The sequence below is a fragment of the Gobio gobio genome, assembly GCF_949357685.1.
Source record: "Gobio gobio genome assembly, chromosome: 1".
NCBI lineage: Eukaryota > Metazoa > Chordata > Actinopteri > Cypriniformes > Gobionidae > Gobio > Gobio gobio.
In genome coordinates this window covers 31,352,052-31,372,209 of record NC_137097.1, presented here as the reverse complement: position 1 = coordinate 31,372,209, position 20,158 = coordinate 31,352,052, and the positions used below count along the sequence as shown (strand labels likewise).

The window sequence follows — 20,158 nt, the reverse complement described above, 5'->3', positions numbered from 1 at the left end:
ACGGATGTGGAAGATGATCAAATGGAATTAGGAAAGACAGGAGAAGAGAGGAATTTAGATATAAGGGAAGATGTAGGTACAAAGAAAAGAAAGAAAAAACATCAGATAGAGGTAAGAAGTTCAGGGGAGAGTGGAAATGAACAGGAGGTGAGGAATGTAAATTTGGATGAGTTGAAGGTAATATTGAAATTTAAAGAGGATGGTGGAATACAAAAGGTAAGTCCAATTGTATTAACAAAAGAGTTGAGGAAAGTAGTTGGAGAAATTAAGATTGCAAAAGTGTTAAGTAATGGAGATTTGATGATTGTTTGTAATAGTGAAGAGCAAAGAAGGAAAGTGATGAAGATTAAAGTAATGTGTAAGCAGGAAGTGGTGAGTAGTAGGATTGTAGGACAGAGGCAGTGGGTAAGTGGAGTAATATCTGGAGTGCCATTGGGAGTGACTATGGAAGAGCTTAAAAGTAACATCAGTGGAGGGAAAATAGTTGGTGCTAGGCGATTGTTTATGAGTAGAGAAGGGAACAGAATGGAGAGTCTCTCTGTTGAGCTTAGGTTTGAAGGAGTTATATTGCCAGATAAGGTCAAGCTTGGATTTATCAGTTATTCAGTGAGGCCTTTTGTGCCTCCTCCTTTAAGATGTTATAATTGTCAAAAATACGGGCATGTTGCTATGGTGTGTAAAGCTAAGAAACGATGTGCAAGATGTGGGGGAGAACATGATTATGGCAAATGTGAAGGAGCAGGACCAAAATGCTGCAACTGTGGAGGGGAGCATAGTGTTGCGTTTGGAGGATGTGAGGTGAGGAAGAAAGCAATTGAAGTACAAAATGAGAGAGCCAAGAGGAATATAACATATGCAGAAGCTGTTAAAGTGGTTGATACAAGGAATAGAGAGAAAGGAAAAGAGAGGGATGTGCAAAAAGAGAGGAGAATTGAGGGAAAATCAGAGATGGAAGGTAGGATCACAGAAGAGACAATGATTGTAAGTAAAGTAAATTTCTTGTTGTTCATAGCTGAAGTAATTAATTGTACTGCACAAACTGAAAAGAAGACAACTAAGATTCAAATTATAGTCAAGGCAGCAGAGAGATTCTTGGGAGTAAAGGACATATCATGGGAAATGGTTAGGGATGGGCTGATTAGTGAGATACAATCTAGCCAGGAAGCATGGTTTGGATAGAAGGATGATTTTAATTTTACAATGGAATGCGAGAAGTCTTGTGGCTAATGGATTGGAGTTTAAAGGTGTTATTAATGAGATGGAAGTTAAACCGGATCTGATATGTATTCAAGAGTCATGGCTTAAACCTAGATTTTATTTTGTTATTAAAGGATATGTGAGTGAGAGAAGAGATAGAGAGGAGGGAAATGGTGGAGGGTGTATTACTCTGATTAAGGAAGGCATGCAATATAGATCATTAGGCAAAGGTGTAACACAAGAGTATGTTGTAGTAGAGGTATGGGTGAATGGAATAAAGTATGTAATAATAAACTTTTATAATCCTTGTAAGAAATTAGTGTTGAGTGAGTTAGAACAAATAGAGGGTCTTAATGAAGATAGGGTGATTTGGTGTGGGGATTTTAATGCACAGAGCATGTTATGGGGAGGTTTAGTGACAGATTGTAATGGAATGGTGGTGGAAGATTTGATAGATCAGAGAAATTTGGTGTGTCTGAATGATGGGGGTAATACAAGAATAGATGTGGCTACAGGTAAAGAGTCTGTGTTAGACCTAACAATGGTGTCTGATTCAATTGCAGGAAGTGCTGAGTGGGAAATAATGCGACAAGATACTATTGGGAGTGATCATTATCCAATAATGATATCTGTTAGTGTAAATGTGAGAGGAAGTAAGGCGAGTCAAGGAAATATTGGTAGCTGGAGGTTTGACAAAGCGAATTGGGAAGAATTCATGAGTCTGAGTGAAGAGGGATTAAAGAATATTATAATAGAACCAGATAGATCTGTAGAAATGATTAGTGATGATGTTGTTTATGCTATTCAAGTAGCAGCAAATAAATATATACCAAAAAGGAAAGGACGTAGGAAGAATAAGATAGTTCCATGGTGGACTGAAGAATGTACTAGTGCAATTAGAAGGAAAAGGAAAGCATTTAGGATAGTTAAGAAAACACATAATTTTCAAGATTTAATAGAGTATAAACAAGTACAAGCTGAGGTAAGGAGGATAATAAGGAAAGCCAGAAAACAGTATTGGATGGCTTATTGTGATGAAATCGGGAAGAATACACCAGTACAGGAAGTATGGGGTATGATTAAGAAAATGAAAGGGATTCAAAAGTGTAATGGGTATCCAGTTTTAAGTATGGAGGGAGAAGTAGCTGTGGAGGATGGAGATAAAGTGGAAATGTTTTTAAAGGCATTTATAAAAGTAAATAGTTCAGAGAATTTGACTGAACAGAGTAAGGAAATGAGGGAGAGTGTGATGAAGGAATATCCTGATATAAAGAAGAAAAAAGAGGCTGAAGATAATTTGTTAGATGTACCATTTTCTATGAGTGAGTTAAAGAATGCAGTAAGAAGAATGAAACAATCTACTCCAGGAGTGGATGGGATTAGTTACTGTATGATGAAGCATTTTAGTGAAACATCAATGGAAGTGATTTTAACATTTTATAATAGAATATGGATAGAAGGTATAATTCCTCAAAGTTGGAAGGAAGCATTAATTATACCTATTAAAAAGCCTGGGAAAGATCCAAGTAATCCTATAAATTATCGTCCAATAGCTTTAACTTCTCATTTATGTAAGGTAATGGAGAGAATGATAGCTGATAGATTGAATTATCATTTGGAAAAAATGAAATGTTTTTTTTCTTATCAAAGTGGGTTTAGGTGTGGTAGAGGGACTATGGATCCAATAGTATCTTTAGAAAATGAAATAAGAAAGGCATTTATAAATAAGGAGAGTGTCTTTGCTGTTTTCTTTGATATAGAAAAGGCTTAGGATATGTTGTGGAAAGAGGGGTTATTAATAAAGTTACAGAAAATGAGTATAAAAGGAAGAATGTATAATTGGATAAAAGAGTTTTTAATTGGAAGAAGTATTCGAGTAAAGGTGGGTGGAGCTATATCTTTAAGTGGAGCAATTGATAATGGTACACCTCAGGGCAGTGTAATAAGTCCACTTTTATTTATTATTAATGATGTTTTCTCAAGGATTGATAGAAGTATGGGGAAATCATTGTTTGCTGATGATGGGGCTATCTGGTTTAGAGGAAAGAATATAGATTATAACATAAAGAAATTGCAAAATGCGCTAAATGAAGTTGAAAAGTGGTCAGGGGAAAATGGTTTTAAGTTTTCAGTGGAAAAAACAAAAATAATACCTTTTACTAAAATGAGGAGGAATGTGGATGTTAAGTTAAAATTATACAAAAAAGAATTAGAGCGTGTAAGTATAGTAAGATTTCTAGGAGTTTGGTTTGATAGTAGATTAACTTGGAGAGAGCATATTGAAAAAATGGTGGGAAGATGTAAGCGTGTAGTGAATGTAATGAGATGTATTTCAGGTCAGGAATGGGGAGCAGATAGATTGGCTTTAAAAACTATATATATATCTATGATAAGATCTATAATTGATTATGGTTGTATTGTATATGGTACTGCAAATAAATCTCATTTAATTAAATTAGAGAGAATTCAGTCTCAAGCACTAAGAATTTGCTGCGGAGCATATCCAACTTCTCCAGTTTCGGCTCTTCAGGTAGAGATGGGTGAAATGCCTTTGCATATAAGAAGACAGCAATTAATGGCATCTTATTGGGCAAATTTAAAAGGTCAGAGTGAGGAACACCCGACAAGGAAAGTAATGAGTCCTAGTTGGGAGTATGAGAAGAGAGAGTGTAATAGTTTTGGATGGAGTGTGAGGAAATTGGTTAGAGATATGAGATTGGAGGAGGTTGGATATGCTCCAATAATTCCTTTATCTCGAATACCATTATGGATCATGCCCCAACCAGAAGTAGATTTAAGTTTATTAGAAAAAAGGCAAAAGGAAGGTTCATATGAAACCGAAGTATATAATGTAAGGGAGTATATTGGGTCAAGATATGGGGAATATATGCACATTTTTACAGATGCTTCAAAAGATTCAAAAACTGGATATGTGGGTTCTCATTCATTATTCCAAAGGTTAAAGTGTGTAAGAATAAAAGGATATCAGATTGTTTATCGGTGTATACTGGAGAGATGTTTGCAATAATTATGGCAATAAGGTGGATTAGGGAAGTTAAAATATCCAAGGCAGTAATATGTTCAGATTGTAGTTCAGATCTAATAAGTTTGAAGGAGATGAAGTCAGAAACAAGACAGGATATGGTAATAGAGATAGTAAAAGAATTATATTTAATTAAACAAGCTAATTTAGAGGTACAGTTTTTGTGGGTTCCAGCTCACATTGGGTTGAGAGGTAATGAGGAGACGGATGCATTAGCAAAAAAGGCAATAGAACGAGAAATAGTAGATATACAGATTTTATTTAGTTGGTCAGAAATTAAATCAATTATTAAAAAGAATATTCTGAAATTATGGCAGCAGTATTGGGACAATGAACTAAAAGGTAGACATATGCATCAAATACAGTCAACAGTGGGTAAGGGAAAAATATCAGGTAGGAATAGGAATGAAGAGAATATGATTACAAGACTAAGATTGGGGCATACAAGATTGAATAGCGCATTGCACTTAATAAGTAAGCATCCAACAGGTTTATGTGAGGTATGTGAAGTTAGTGAAACAGTTGAACATGTAATAATGCACTGTAGGAGATATAAGGTTGAAAGGAAAGAGTTGAAGGATGAATTAAATAATATAGGACTAAAGTTGACTATTCAAAATGTATTAAAATCAGATAGGACTATAATAAATGTATTGGTAGATTATTTGGGAAGTACTGGGTTAAAGAAGCGTATTTAAAATAGGTGTTGTTTTTTTTATTATTATAATTTTTTTTTCCTGTCATGGGGGCTGAGAGTGGACGGAGGAGCTGAACACGCAGCGCCGGATGAAATTCGATGATGTCTCTATGCGGGTAAATAAAGGGAATTTATGTTGGGTATAGAAATGTAGGAAGTGTCAATGGTCCATTTCTGATATAGGTGGCGGTAATGCACGTATTTGTTTGCGATCCGCCGTAAAATAAGAAGAAGAAGAAGAAGAAGAAGAAGAGAGCCCTACTTGCGCATGCGCGATATACGCGCATCGAAGCTTCAGTGTCATACGTCACTAGCCTACCGAGAGAATAGGCTTGTTTGAGATGCGCCTCGCCTCGCCTGAAATTCAGCCGAGACTAGGCGGCTGCAGTGAGGGGAGGAGTGAAAAAAGTGCAGGCAAGCCGGACAGTTCTCTCTTCTCATAGTGGATCAGACACCTGCGAGATCAAAGGCGGATATCGCGGGATTCACACTCGTGCGCTTTGTTGCTGATAAACTGGATGTAATTTAAGTTCTGTTACTTTTATATGAAAATAAATATTATGAACAAGACACCCAAAGTTGTTGTTATTTATTTCCATTCGAAAGACGTGTTTATCAATCATTTTGACTTTAATTAGGCCTACATACATGTTTTTATATATATATATATATTATAAATATGACAAAATCACATAACCCACAGAGAGATCGCCTTTGCTAGAGAGTTTGGGAATATTCACACATAAAAACATGATCTCAGAGTTTTAAAATCAAACATTTTAAAAAAAGAACCATACATCACGGTTGTTTAAACCAATAAGCATTAAGCTGTGTCGTCAGCAAGTCGTATCCCATCATGCTTTTGCTCAGCAGTCAGGGGAGAGCAGCTGCGCTCGTCTGCAGAATCCGACACATCCGCCTTTCGCTCGCGAGAGTTTTTTGTCATACGTCGGCATGACATCAGAGCAAGGCGGACCGCCCTCGGACACTTTTCTAACCGGAATGCATCTCGCGCTGATCACCGGTGATCGGTTCTGCGCAGATTTTGCTCATCTCAAACAAGCCTCATTTCAGACTATACAGATGCCATTTCGGAAGATACATAATCATCAATCGCTCCACATGTGACAGAGTAAGTTCGTTAATCTTTTTATAGCTGTAATGTCGGTAGACTAAACAGACCGTATAACAAACTCAAGCACTTGATAAAGTTGACAGTTACTTTCGTGATAGGCCTAACGTTAGCCTACTTTACGTCAACTGTAACATTCATAAAATGGCTGAAAATGGTTAAACGTACACTTTTCTCTCCTTTAATTAGGATAATTTTAGTATAAATGTTAATGTTAAAAGGTGTTGAACTTTGGTTGACTTTAAATCATATTTTATAATCTATGTAGTAGGCTATGTGTGTTCAGTGACGCAGTAAAACTGGGGGAAGGAAGTGTTTTCACTCACAGGATAATCACATAAACACATACAAATACCCAGCAAACATTATGACGTTTAATGACTGTTGAAAAGACGTCCCTCCGACACGTCCCGTCATGGTTGAAAAATAGTTCCAAAATGAAAGTTGAACGGACGTCTTCGACGTCATCTGGCCGTGAATACTATGAAGGTAAATTGATGCCTTAAAGAATGGCAAGTGCAGGGTAAGATTTGTGAAAGTGTACATAAGATTGCAAGCGTAAATTAAATTTGCATGCGCAAGATAAGTTTTGTAAAGGTGTAAATTGTCTTTCAAGTGTAAGAAAAAAATATTTGCAGCATTTTACTGTTATTCGTAAGTGTAATTCATGTATTATGAAACTGTAGCTTCATGTTAACGCAAAATCAATATGATCTGTATTCTTCTGACTTCCATTTTTCCGTGCTAAGACTTTTGACATGTTTCTTTCGCCAAGATACGGCCAAAATCATTGCACGATTGAACATCGATTTGCAAGCGAAAACATCAGAGCCAGGAACTGCAAACCAGATTGACCGTGTAAAACCAGACTTTGTGTAAAAAATATAAACTGCTGCAAATGTCTAAATGACTTGTTGTGAACGTAGGGCAAAAAAGTTCCCGAAAGAAACCGATTTGTACAGTTCCGTCTTTCTTTTAGCTGCGCTTAAAGTTTTGGCACGATTCTCTCACTCGCTCAGTTTTGCAAGCGCGAGGAGGAAGGCGGGTCCACCTTCTTCTGTAGCCAATCACAAGAGCTGCTCGCTAACTCTAGATTTATCCTCATCTGATTGGTTCAATAAAGACCCCAGACGCCAGAACACATCTTAATCTTCATTTGGCTAAGAATTATTTCTTTCTCACTGCCGAAATTGTACTTTTAATGCACACATACATGTTAATAAATAAATAAATCAAGCACGGTTGCTTAATAAGCTGTACACCGTTCAAGGCTGACTATATGTATGTATATATATATGATATATATCTCTTCTCGTAGTGGATCAGACTCCTGCGAGATCAAAGGCGGATATCGCGGGATTCACACTCGTGCGCTTTGTTGCTGATAAACTGGATGTAATTTAAGTTCTGTTACTTTTATATGAAAATAAATATTATGAACAAGACACCCAAAGTTTTTGTTATTTATTTCCATTCGAAAGACGTTTTTATCAATCATTTTTACTTTAATTAGGCCTACATACATGTTTTTATATATATATTTATTTTATAAATATGACAACAATCACATAACCCACAGAAAGATCGTCTTTGTTAGAGAGTTTGGGAATATTCACACATAAAAACATGATCTCAGAGTTTTAAAATCAAACATTTAAAAAAAAGAACCATACATCACGGTTGTTTAAACCAATAAGCATTAAGCTGTGTCGTCAGCAAGTCGTTTCCCATCATGCTTTTGCTCCGCGCAGTCGGTGGAGAGCAGCTGCGCTCGACTGCAAAATCCGACACATCCGCCTTTCGCTCGCGAGAGTTTTTTGACATACGTCAGCATGACATCAGAGCAAGGCGGACCGCCCTCGGACACTTTTCTAACCGTAATGCATCTCGCGCTGATCACCAGTGATCGGTTCTGCGCAGATTTCGCTCATTTTTTTTTATTTTTTATTTTTTTATTGCTGATAACGGAACCATACAAAAAAGAGGTGTACATCACATAATATCAACTACGACAATAGTAAATGTGACAACCGCAGAAAGAAAAAAAGAAAGAAAGAAAAAAGATAATGAAAAAAAAAAAAAAAAAAAGAAGAGGGCCATTACATCACATAAAAAAGTTCACATGAAGAGATCAAAGGCAGTGCAAATTCTAACAGTCTTTATAGCTTTCTTATTAGTAGATACTGAAATCACATTTAAATAATTTTCCATTTCTTTTAAGAAGAGAGAGAAGACAGGCTTACAGTTTGTAAATTTGCATTTGTGTATGTAAAATTTGCTCATGAAAAAAATTAAATTAATAGCAAAACAAATATTTTCGTTTCTGGGGTCTGAGTCAAAGTAACCAAATATAATGTTCCTCATAGGCAGTGAGAAACCTGGCAAAATTTTACACTTGACAAATACACCAATATCATTCCAGAATTTCTGAGTATAATGACATGACCAAAATAAGTGAACCACTGTTTCATCAGAAATCAAACAGAACGAGCATGTTAGCTCAATGTCAGATTTAAATCTTTGTATAAATTTCTTAACCGGATAGAACCTGTGTATGAGCTTAAATTAAATTTCTTTCACTTTATTTGTAAGAAAGAATTTCTGCTGTAAAGACCAGATTTTTTTCCAATTAAGGTTAACAAACAAATTATTCCAAAAGGAAATAACAGGTGGAACAGAAATCAAATTCTTAAGAAATAAAGATCTTATTTTATAGTTTTTAGCTTTCAACTCAGAGAAACATATTTGACCAACAGGGGTATCACAAGGTTTGGGAAAGGATGCAGTAGATACTGGGGAAATGTAATTACAGTTTTTAAAAAGCACACATAAACCAGAGGGAATAGCTCCCATTACTGTGGCAAATTCTTTTGGGGTTATTGGTATTTGGTATTGGGAAAGAAATTCTGAGTATCTGAACAAAAGACCTTGCTTATTAAACAACTGACCCACCAAGAATAAACCATTACTGAACCAATTATAACAACATAGAGATTTATTCTTGAATAAAATGTTCTTATTGTTCCAAATAAAACATCTATGCGGTGAAAAGTTATGTTTATATATTAAAGTCCATGCTAAGAGAACCTGGCGATGAAAATTGGAGAGTTTGATAGGGAGTTTGGATATATCATAATTACACATTAAGAGAAAATGAATGCCACCAAGTCGTGAAAAAACAAGTTGAGGAAAAACATTCCAAATAGAAGATGGTTTGGTTATGTACTGATTCAGCCAATTAATTTTAAAAGTATTGTTGAGGGAATCAAAATCAATAAAGTTCAAACCACCATTATTATAAGAGTTTAATATGACTGATTTTCTCATATAATGGGACTCATTTTTCCATAAGAATTTTGTTAAAACCTCATTAATTAATTTAGAAGTGGGCTTGTCCACAAACAGAGACTGAGCTGCATAAGCCAAACGAGATAGACACTCTGCCTTAGTGAGCAGTGTTCTGCCTTTTAAGGACAGATCTCTTTGTAACCAGCAATTGTATTTTTTTTTGTGTTTTGGTAATGATAGGTTTGAAGTTTGTTGCACACCTACATTCATCTTTAGTAATTTGTATACCTAGATATGTTACCCTATTTTTAACAGTAATATTTTGAATTGAAGAAAGAGAGCAATTTTTAATTGGTAGCAATTCACATTTATTCAAATTTAGATTTAATCCAGATGCTTTAGAAAAGGACTGAAGAATATCCAGAGCCACTGGAATTTGTGACGAATCATTCAAGAATGAAGCTGTACCGTCCGCTAATTGAGTCATTTTTATTTTAGTGTTGCCAATTGTGATACCCTTTAAGGGACTACTATTGATATGAGCGCTAAGGAACTGTGTTGCAAATGCAATTAGGAATAGGTAAGGGGAGACTGGACATCCTTGTCTAACTCCTCGTTTTAAAAAGAATCTAGGTGAAGTACCATTACTTAATTTAATTGAGCTGTTTCCGTTTATGTATAACATTTGGATCATCCTGCAAAAGGAGTCGCCAAAGCCAATTTTTTGAAGAGCCTGAAATAAAAATTTGTGCTCCAAAGTGTCAAAGGCTTTGTAATAATCTAAAAAGAAAATGAAGCCATCACTGTCAATTAAATCTGAATAGTCTAACATATCTAGTACTAACCATATATTATTAGAAATGTGTCTTTTCTGCATAAACCCTGACTGTGTTTCATCAATTATAGAGTTCAAAACATATTTTAATCTTTTTGCTAGGACTAAAGCTATTATTTTATAATCATTATTTAATAGTGTAATTGGACGCCAATTGTCTATTAAGAGGGGATCTTTATTTAATTTTGGGATAAGAGTTATTAATCCTTGACATAATGTGGCTGGAAGTAATGCTTTTTCTATACTTTCCTCATACACCTTTAACAAGAATGGGGCTATGCTATGACTAAATAGCTTATAAAATTCTGAGCTGAGTCCATCTGTTCCAGGAGATTTGTTGGCTTTTAAACAGTTAATAGCCTCCTCTATTTCTTTCAATGTGATAGAGGCGTCACAAAAATTACTATCCAAATTACTTAACTGGTTTACATGAGGTAATGATTTAAAGAAATCATTCATATGTTGTTCGGAAAATTTAGAAGTATATAAATCACTGTAAAATTTAGCACAGAACTTTGCGATACTTTTAGGGTCATCACTAATATTACCGTTAATCATTAGTTTTTGAATTTGGTTGTTTTTAGCTTGCTGTCTTTCCAATCTGAAAAAATATGCAGAGTTTTGTTCACCCTCTTCAATCCATTTTCTGCGTGATCTAATAAATGCCCCTTCCGCTTTATGTTTATATATATTGTCCAATTTGCACTGTAATTCAACCAATTCTGCGTTTTCACAATCAAGTAAATCATCCACATTTTTAGATAACAAATTGGTGATTTTGCATATAATGGAATTTTCATCAGTTTTTTTCTTTTTTCCCAAATCAGTACTGAATTTCCTAAGATATTTGCTAATTTCATATTTAGTAAATTCCCAATTGCTGCTGTAACTATTCTCCTCTTTTGCTTTATTCCAATTTTTGTGAATTATCTTATTAATTTCATTTTCTACTTCACTGTAAGAGAGAATGGAGTTATTAAGTTTCCAGTAAGAGGAGAATCCGCGCACATTATCAGGGGCAAGAAAATGGGTACGAATGAAGATGCTCTTGTGGTCAGAAAATGGTGATGGCAAAATATCAGTAGAGGTATTGCATAATTCTTTAGAGATAAGCCACATGTCAATTCGGGACTGGGAGGAGAGAGAATTATTACTCCATGTGAACATCTTTTGAGAGGGATGCAATACTCTCCAACTATCGATCAAAGAGAATCTTTGCATAAACATTTTCAAGTATAAACTAGAATTGTCAGGGAGTTTTGGAGGCCATCTGGCTATGCTGCCATCTAAAGCCACATTAAAATCTCCACCAAATATAAGCATGGAATTTGGGTATTTAGTCAATAATTTTAACACGTTCCTCTAAACGACTAATCAAGGCTTCATTTTCTTTCTGCTGGTTAAGACCGTAAACACAAACAAGAATACACGTCAAATTTGAGATTTCAGTAACGAGACAGATATAACGTCCATCTAAATCACTTACATTAAGTAACACCTTCCCTTTAAACTGATTTTTTAAGATGCATACCCCGGCTGAATGCGTCGTACCATGAGACATCCATATGTCCAGTCCCCATTGTGACCTCCAGAAATTAAGATCCTCTACAGTTGAGTGACATTCTTGGAGAAAACAGAAATCTGACTTAAATTGTTTGAGAAATAAGAAAATAGCCTTTCGTTTGGTGAGATTTCTTAGCCCTCTAGCATTTAAAGAAACAACAGATAAAGACATGACGTACAAGGAAAATTGAAGAGAAAAAAGAAAAAAGAAAGATTTTTTTTTTTTTTTTTTAATAGACCTAGATAAGCAAAACAAATAATTTGTTGTACAAACCTTTAACCGGTCAAGAATTGAACACTAGGATGAGAACCGCAACTCAAAAAATATGAACAATATACTGAAATACAGTATGAAATACCAATTAAGTAATACTTTAAATAAACCTTAAATTTAGAACATAAAAGTATAATACCAGATCGTTTAAGTTATTAGGAGACTGTATTGTAATACCAGCCAGACAGCACGTCTGAAGTATAGGCTAGAACGTCGCAATATACATCACAACACACTGTAAAACGCTCTAAAATAGAACTATTTAAGCCATGTGAAAGGCAGTATTTTTAAATGTCTTGCATAATAATCAAGAGTGTAGTACCGCCAGATGAGTGTCTTCAGTGTCCTGGAAAGAACTGTTGACTGATGATGATAGTCCAGAACATCGAAGAGCTTCAACCAATCAAAAGTGTGGACGCGATATTAATGTCAAGAGATGATAATAATAAACGAGAGACATCAGTCAGGAGGGAATATTTCAGACCCCTCTACAAAAGCCCTTCCACCCACAAAGTAAGCTCGCTTGTTCTCTTTTCTCGCCTTTTCCACGACGGGCCATAGCTTGTTTCTTCGTTCTCTATCCGCTGTAGATAGATCCTCTGATATTTTCAGGTTGTTGCTTTTAAGAAAACTCTAATCTTTAGCTGCACGCCAGACCGCATCGCGTTGAAAACGAGAAGTAAACTGGACGATGATTCCTCTGGGCTTGCTATCGTTCAGCCGTTTGCGACCCAAGCGATGAACGTTGTCCACGACATCCGGGAGTTTGTCTTTCGCGTCTGGCAGAAGATGCTGGCAAACGTCGATGATCTTGTCTCGGACATCTTCTCGTTAACTTTCAGGTACCCCATGAACTCTGAGACTCCATCTTCGTGAGTAAGCCTCAAGGTGCATAAGCCGTTTCTCCTGTTCGTGTGAGTTAAACTCAACTCTTTTGGTTAGTGACTCAGTCGTGCCGATTTTGACTTTCAAATCTTTTACTTCGGCACTCATAAAGTCAATAACATCTTTCACTCCAGAGATCTGCCTGGTATTTTCATTGATCGTTTCTTTCATACTAGCGATCACACGTGAGTTTTCCCCTACCATCTTTTCCAAAGCATCCGAACAATTATTTATCAGCCTCGAAAGCTCCCCGAGTTGTGAGAGGATGGCAGTTGTGTCAGCGCTCTCGGTCTTGCGTTGTTTGATGGCAGGGGACTTACATGGTGTTTCTGGAAGACATGGGAATTCTTCCTCGCATAGCATGAATTCTGTGGAGTCAGTGTCTTGGAGCAAATAGTCGTGCATGTTGTCCATCAAAGGTTCTTGGCGGGCCTCATTAACAGTTTTGTTAGCATTAGCAGCAGCTTGAGGTCCATTTCTACTTTTTCTTTTCTCGGATTTTCCCATTTTTGACAGCTAGTGCAACAACTAAATGTGATCTGGTACAGAATTATTATCTTAAAGCCTTTCTAACTGCATAACAGTCCAAAGTAAACAATTGAGTTTGCGGAGCTCCTCAAAATGTGACTGATCAGAGCGCCATCTTGGATCCCCTTGCAGATTTCGCTCATCTCAAACAAGCCTATTGCTAATGTGTCGTCATCATGACGTATTCTCAGTGGTAAACGCAAAGCATTTTGGGAATCCGCGGCACAAACGGTCGCCGGTCGCCAGACTTCTTTGCATGGAGGGAAGAACGCAGTGTTCAAGATGCCGTCTACCTGCTGTGTTATAAACTGCAATAGTCGTTCTCACGATAGAAGTGGCATAGAGCATAAGAACGGGATATACAAATAAGTAAACACTTTGCAGTTTGAATGATGTCCTGTATGAACAAAATGACGGAGTATATTTTTAGTGTCCACTGTTCGATTGCGCCCGCTCCCCCCTCTCTCAGGCCGGCTACACACTGCAAGTGTGGCGTTTCTGTTGTGTGTCAGCTGCGTGGCGTTTTCTGTGTCTTTGCACACCAGAAGCGTGTCTGATGCGGCGATGCTGCTGCTAGGTGACGTAGTGGAAGGCCTATACTTCATGTTAAACGCTTCCAACATGCTTGCGTGTCGCTTGAAAGATAGGCGTCTGTTCTATTTCGAGCATGCACGCGTTTTCCACGTCTCACGCAGGCAGTGTGCACGCTCTAACCTGTTAACATGGGAGCTGAAATAAAAACGGACACGACACGCTTGCAGTGTGTAGTCGGCCTCACTCACACACACACACACACGCACGCAGTTTTGTTGAATTCTGACTGTATGCAGATAGATGAGAGAGAGCGAGGAGTGTGGTGCTTAAAACTTAGCATAACTTTGAACGGACGACAGTTTTCTGCCCCACTTTTACAATCTCCAGGTCCTAGACCCATCCATCTGTAAAAAAAGACTGCAGCGATTTGAATTCTGAAAACTTCGCGTGTGTGTGTACGCACTAACAACACTTAATATCATGTAGTTGTATATATATGGGTGCTGGAAGTTGGGCAACAGTTTGACATCCCTTGACCAGTCGCTCAGCTCCTAAGGATCCAGTCCTTTGATTCCCTTTTTCTCATCAGATCTCGTCTTTGCATTAGGATTTAGTTTTAGGCGATATGGTCCGACAATGTTTTCTTTAGCCCGCTGCATTTTGTAGGATTATATTCTGTTTTTCTCTCTAATGTTTAATTATTTTAATGCCAGAAGTTCAGAACACTAGCCTGCTATAGAGTGCCGAAGTAATGACGTCACATAGGCCAACCCGGAAGTTAGCGGCGCATGGGTTCCCTCGATCAAAAAGCCATTCATTTTCCCCATAGACTTTTGGAAAATCGCAAAAAATAAGATCTGTGTTCAACAAAGAGTTATGACCCTTACACGTTTTGTCTACCAAGATAATCTTTACAAGTTAATCCAAAATGTATACATTTTGAAGCCCAAATAAAGCCGTCAGATATAAAATGCTAACGGTAGGCTATAAACGGACTACAGCACACCATGGTTGCGGATCAACGTCATCATCAAGCTTCCTCAAACTTTATTTAAAAGCACGCTCGCTCATTATGATCTGCGCTGTGTATGAACACTTATCCACTTTTTCATGAGAAATATTGCCCATTCGTTTTTTCCAAAAATGTTAGAAACTAATTTTGTTTATGCGTGCCTCTCTGAGATTTATCTTTTGTTAATGTTTTTTCAGACAATATGATTATCACTGTGATAACATTAAATGACATGAAACACAACCCAGTCTCTTTTTGTTAAATGCAAGTTTATGTATGATCAATAATACAAAACGTATAATAAGCTACACATGAAATAAAGCAAACAATTCAGTCAAACATTCAAAGTCATTGCTAGTCGGCTAACTTACAACGGTAACGTACAGTTATAGCCTAAAAATAAACAAGTAATGAAACTTCACTTTGCACTCAGCCTAAACGATTTGCCAGGGAACAAATTATAGATCCATGAGAGCAAATATGGGCCGTTAAATCTCCACAAGACTAATTATAGCTGGAGACGCCACAGAGACATCAGAGCCATCGGCAGACGGCAGAAGGACTAGCCGAGGAAAGTCTACTCTCGCCGGCTAAACAAGCGCTGACCGCCGCTTACTCACTGGAGCTCACAACTCCGATAACACCAGATACAATGTTTAAATAGGCACTCTTCTTATAAATAAACCACAGATTTGAGCTTTAAACAACTACATTGTCGACTGAAAAAGTCTTAAAACTACGTTTTGTCACACATTAACAGTAGATTTTAACACAAAAAGACGTGTAAACACAGCCCATGTCAGTCATTTCTCAACGAGACGAACATGTGAAGAGAGTAAACTCCAAATGTTCAAGCATCCAACTTTGCGCGAATAGCGCGATTTATTCACGCCACATAAGTTCTTCATTCTTAGGCTGAAACGCGGGCTAGTGAGAGATTGCCTGTTTGTCACGATGACGTCTAAAGTCCCCGCCAAAGGATGTAGTCCCTTTTAGCAACTTGTTAGCAACCATCGTTTTTAAGACACAATAAAGTTTTAAAAAATCACAAGCAGGTTTTAACTAATGTGTTTTATGTCATAGATCAAAATGTGAAAATATTTAGAGGCTTTGTTAACCACAGACCTTATTTCAGGCGATTTAGCAAAAACCCATTCAAAAAACCCATAGACTTTAGGGCGAGGGAACCGGTAGGGCCAAAATGCTAACTCACTTCCGCGTTTTGGCCTCCAAAGTGACGTCATTACTTCGGCACTCTATGCCAGGCCACGTAAACGGGCCAAACGTACCCATAATTCTTTGCATTCTGATGACGTTGCCGCCCATTTGGTCACATGTCTTAGCGATCTCTATATATAAGCCTGCATATAAAATAATCACACACCCATTGTAGTGCTGGGCGGTATACCGGTTCATACCGAATACCGGTATTTATTTTTGTTATGATATGAATTTTGATGATACCGCAATACCGGTATGTCGCTTAAACAACGTTCGGAACGCGGCGCAGCGCGTCATTGTTTGAGAGGGGACGCATTTCACTGTTGCACTGTACTAGTGAGAGCAGTCAGAGCACCGCTGAGATCACATTACAGAATCCGAGATCGCATCCTATACCCTCATTCACTATTCCCTACGTTATCACTTTATTTGAAGGAGTGAATGAAAATGAGTGCGTGAAGTCGGACAACCGTTGTGTGTACATGTACATCGGCTGTACACTCGTTATTGCAGTGCGATGTGGGATAGAATGAGTGCACTCAATAACGTCCACTATGGTTTCGGACACCACTAAGCGCTGTCCCCTCAAAATAATGCCCTATTTGAGGTTATAAGGGGAGATTTCGGATTCAGCCCTTGATCACAGTGCAGAATTCAAACTACACGCGGCGCGCGCGCGCGAGAGAGCGGTTTCTGCGCGGAGCACCGTGATGAGATTAACAACGCTCACCACATGGATCATATATCTGATATAGACCAGAGCGAGCGCGTTTATGTTTTTTATGGACATATTTCATATACTATAGTGCTCTAAACGTGAACTCGAAGCGTGTATGCGCACATATATCATCACGTCTTCTTCAAATGAAATGTGCACTGATTTGGCTACACCCATCTGATCACGACCGCAATGACACGATGGATTATTCTGCTATACAAAAGACAATGAATGATGTAAGTTAATAAATAAACTGACAATTCAAAGAAGAATTGGCAAAAAAGTAACTGCTTTATTCTTTCTGTGTTAAACTGAAGTGTGTCATTTGTTCAGAGAGTGCTCTTAAATGTATTGCAAATATCCGCGTTTCTCCCTCGTTTTGGCCGTTTGTTGTTATATAGGATTTTTATAACAACAAGATAAGATTTTTTAAATGCTTACGGTGCCCTCAACTCTGTTCATTTTCTCTCCGTGGTCATATTTTAATATTCATGTGCCTGTAATGAGTGTGTTGCAGGTCTGTGTTTTATTGGTTGTCTCTCCATAGCATTATTTTGTGGGGCTTTGCAAACCTGTATTAACTCTAGTGTGGAATTCTTCTACAATTCTCTTGTCATGACAGTAAAATAGGGCATTCTAGTCAATCTACTGCAGTATTTCCTCTCTCAATCAGTACAAAATGTGATTAACACCCGGTCATGCATAGGGGAAAAAATACCGTCATATACCGTGAAACCGATATAATTTAGAAAAATACCGTGATATACATTTTTGGTCATACCGCCCAGCACTAACCCATTGTGTAACATCGTGAAATGCAATCAATTATGCCTTGGTTTACACATTTTTACAGGTTCTAAAAAGGTTCAAAATCGGTCCCGTCAGACCTGAACGTCCAAGAAACGTTTTAATCACGTGTACATCACAAACAAGAACACATTTGTGGACATAAGCAAAAAGAAGCATATTCTGATTTAGCAAAACATTTTATTGTTTTTGAACAGCCACAGATTTTCTTTCATTAATGTTTAACAACCATTAACCAAACTAAAATAACAATTACAAAATACTGAATTATCATTATATAAAGGGATAGTTCAACCAAAAATTAAAATTAATTTACTCACCCTCACATTTCAAACCTATGAATTCCACATTTCTATGTTCTGCTGAACACAAAGATGTTTTAAAAAATTTTTGTAACCAAGCAGGTCTCGCCTCCCATTAACTACCATTGTAGGGAAAAATGATTATGGTAGTTAATGGGAGGTGAGAACTACTTGGTTACAAACATTCTTCTAGGGTCTTTTCTGACCCCAAGGGATGTTTGCTCAAATAAAAAAAAAAAGTTCCCTTTGTGCAAATGGCATGAGACTTTGTACGGTTGTCAACACTCTCTAAATCTACAAATAAAAACAATTAATTGGATTGATATCTGTTTTTATGTTCGTGTGACAAAAAAAGTCACACTCAGGCCGCTTAGAAATTGGACAAAATTCATCCTCAAAAACAACAGAACACACATACAGAAATGAAGTGGCACACTTCCAACAATGCATAAAACATCCACAATGCAAAATGATCATGCTCAAACACACACATACAGGAATATTTGTTCAATTTGTTATTGCTGTTCAGTTCATAGCATTTTGATGTTCATGTTGTGTATTTTTTACTCAATATGTAATATAACGTCTCGGTTACGTATGGTAACCCTCGTTCCCTGAAGGAGGGAACGGAGACGTACGTCGGACGTACCGACGAATTGGGATCACTTCTGGGAGCCCCTATCAGCTTCGAGCTATCTAGAACCGGCCAATGAACAATTGGCGTGCGAGATTTGCATCTCGCGCTCCGCCCCGCGCCGCGGGTATAAACAGGAAGCGAGAGCGAATGCACGCTGTTTTTCACTGAGGAGCCACACGTAGTGGCTCGACCTGCAGTGATGGTACAGCAACTGTGGCGACGGGACGTACGTCTCCGTTCCCTCCTTCAGGGAACGAGGGTTACCATACGTAACCGAGACGTTCCCATTCAGTCGGTCACGTTCGACGTACGTCGGACGTACCGACGAATTGGGATCCCCTATGGAAAACGCCATAGTTACTACCACTTCCAGCGCCCAGCGATGAGCCCCACAGACCCCGATCTGATGCGGGCGGGTAGGTTCACGCAGGGAGAGCCAAAGCTGCTGTTCCGCAAGACCCACTCAGCTGACTGTATTGGATAACGCTGGGAAAGCGTGCCTGTGAAGGCAGCTGCGGAAGCCACATCATGCCCAAAGGGAGTTAACATGTGGAGAATACACGTATGGGCTGGCCGTGGGCAGCACAACATACGGAAGTCCCAGGGGTGGCCCCGGCCAGTTAGGAGGGAGACAACACGTACCTGGGACGGCAGAGGAGCTCTGCCGAGGGAAAGACACGGGCTCGCCGTAGGGAGCCGTACCGTGGAAGAAACACATATGGGACCGCCGTGGGGGTCACTACATACGGAACCCAGCCTAACACAAGTTCCACCAATGCATACGTCCGACTGCCGTGGGTTGCGGAGGACTCAACAGGGTTCGCCGTTCCGGGGAACTCGACTGGAGCAGAATAAGCGCACGCATCCGTCTACCATAGGGGAGGGAATGGCGCAGCAAGCCGACACTAGAACGGGTACTTCGGTGTTACTGACTATGGGAAGTGAGCACACAGGAAGACACCGGGTCTACACGGAGGCTATAGAATCTAGCGAACGTGTTAGGTGTCGCCCAGCCCGCAGCTCTACAAATATCTGTCAGCGAGGCGCCACGAGCCAGCGCCCAGGAAGAGGCAACACCCCTAGTGGAGTGGGCTCTTAACCCGAGCGGGCAGGGCACGTCTTGGGACTGATAAGCCAAGACGATGGCATCCACTATCCAGTGGGCCATCCTCTGCTTGGAGACAGCCTTTCCCTTCTGCTGTCCTCCGTAACAGACGAAGAGCTGCTCTGAGGTCCTGAAGCTTTGCGTTCTGTCCACGTAAGTCCGGAGAGCACGGACGGGACAGAGAAAAGCTAGGGCTGGGTCTGCCTCCTCCGAAGGCAGCGCTTGCAGGCTCACCACTTGATCCCGGAAGGGAGTAGTGGGAACCTTGGGCACATATCCAGGCCGGGGTCTCATGATCACATGAGAGTTACCGGGCCCGAATTCCAGGCACGATTCGTCGACCGAAAATGCCTGCAGGTCCCCTACCCTCTTGATGGAGG

At 38.7% G+C, this 20,158-nt stretch overlaps 1 protein-coding gene across 1 annotated transcript in view; it reads left to right on the top strand.

Moving 5' to 3' along the window:
• Positions 1–5,899: 5,899 nt before the first annotated feature.
• The window catches only part of LOC307125781 (uncharacterized protein), a 238,644-nt gene continuing 224,385 nt past the window's right edge, over positions 5,900–20,158 (top strand). The window contains exon 1 of the mRNA XM_079815890.1: positions 5,900–6,069. The gene's annotated coding sequence lies outside the window, so the exon portion shown is untranslated. The remainder of the gene's footprint in view (positions 6,070–20,158) is intronic.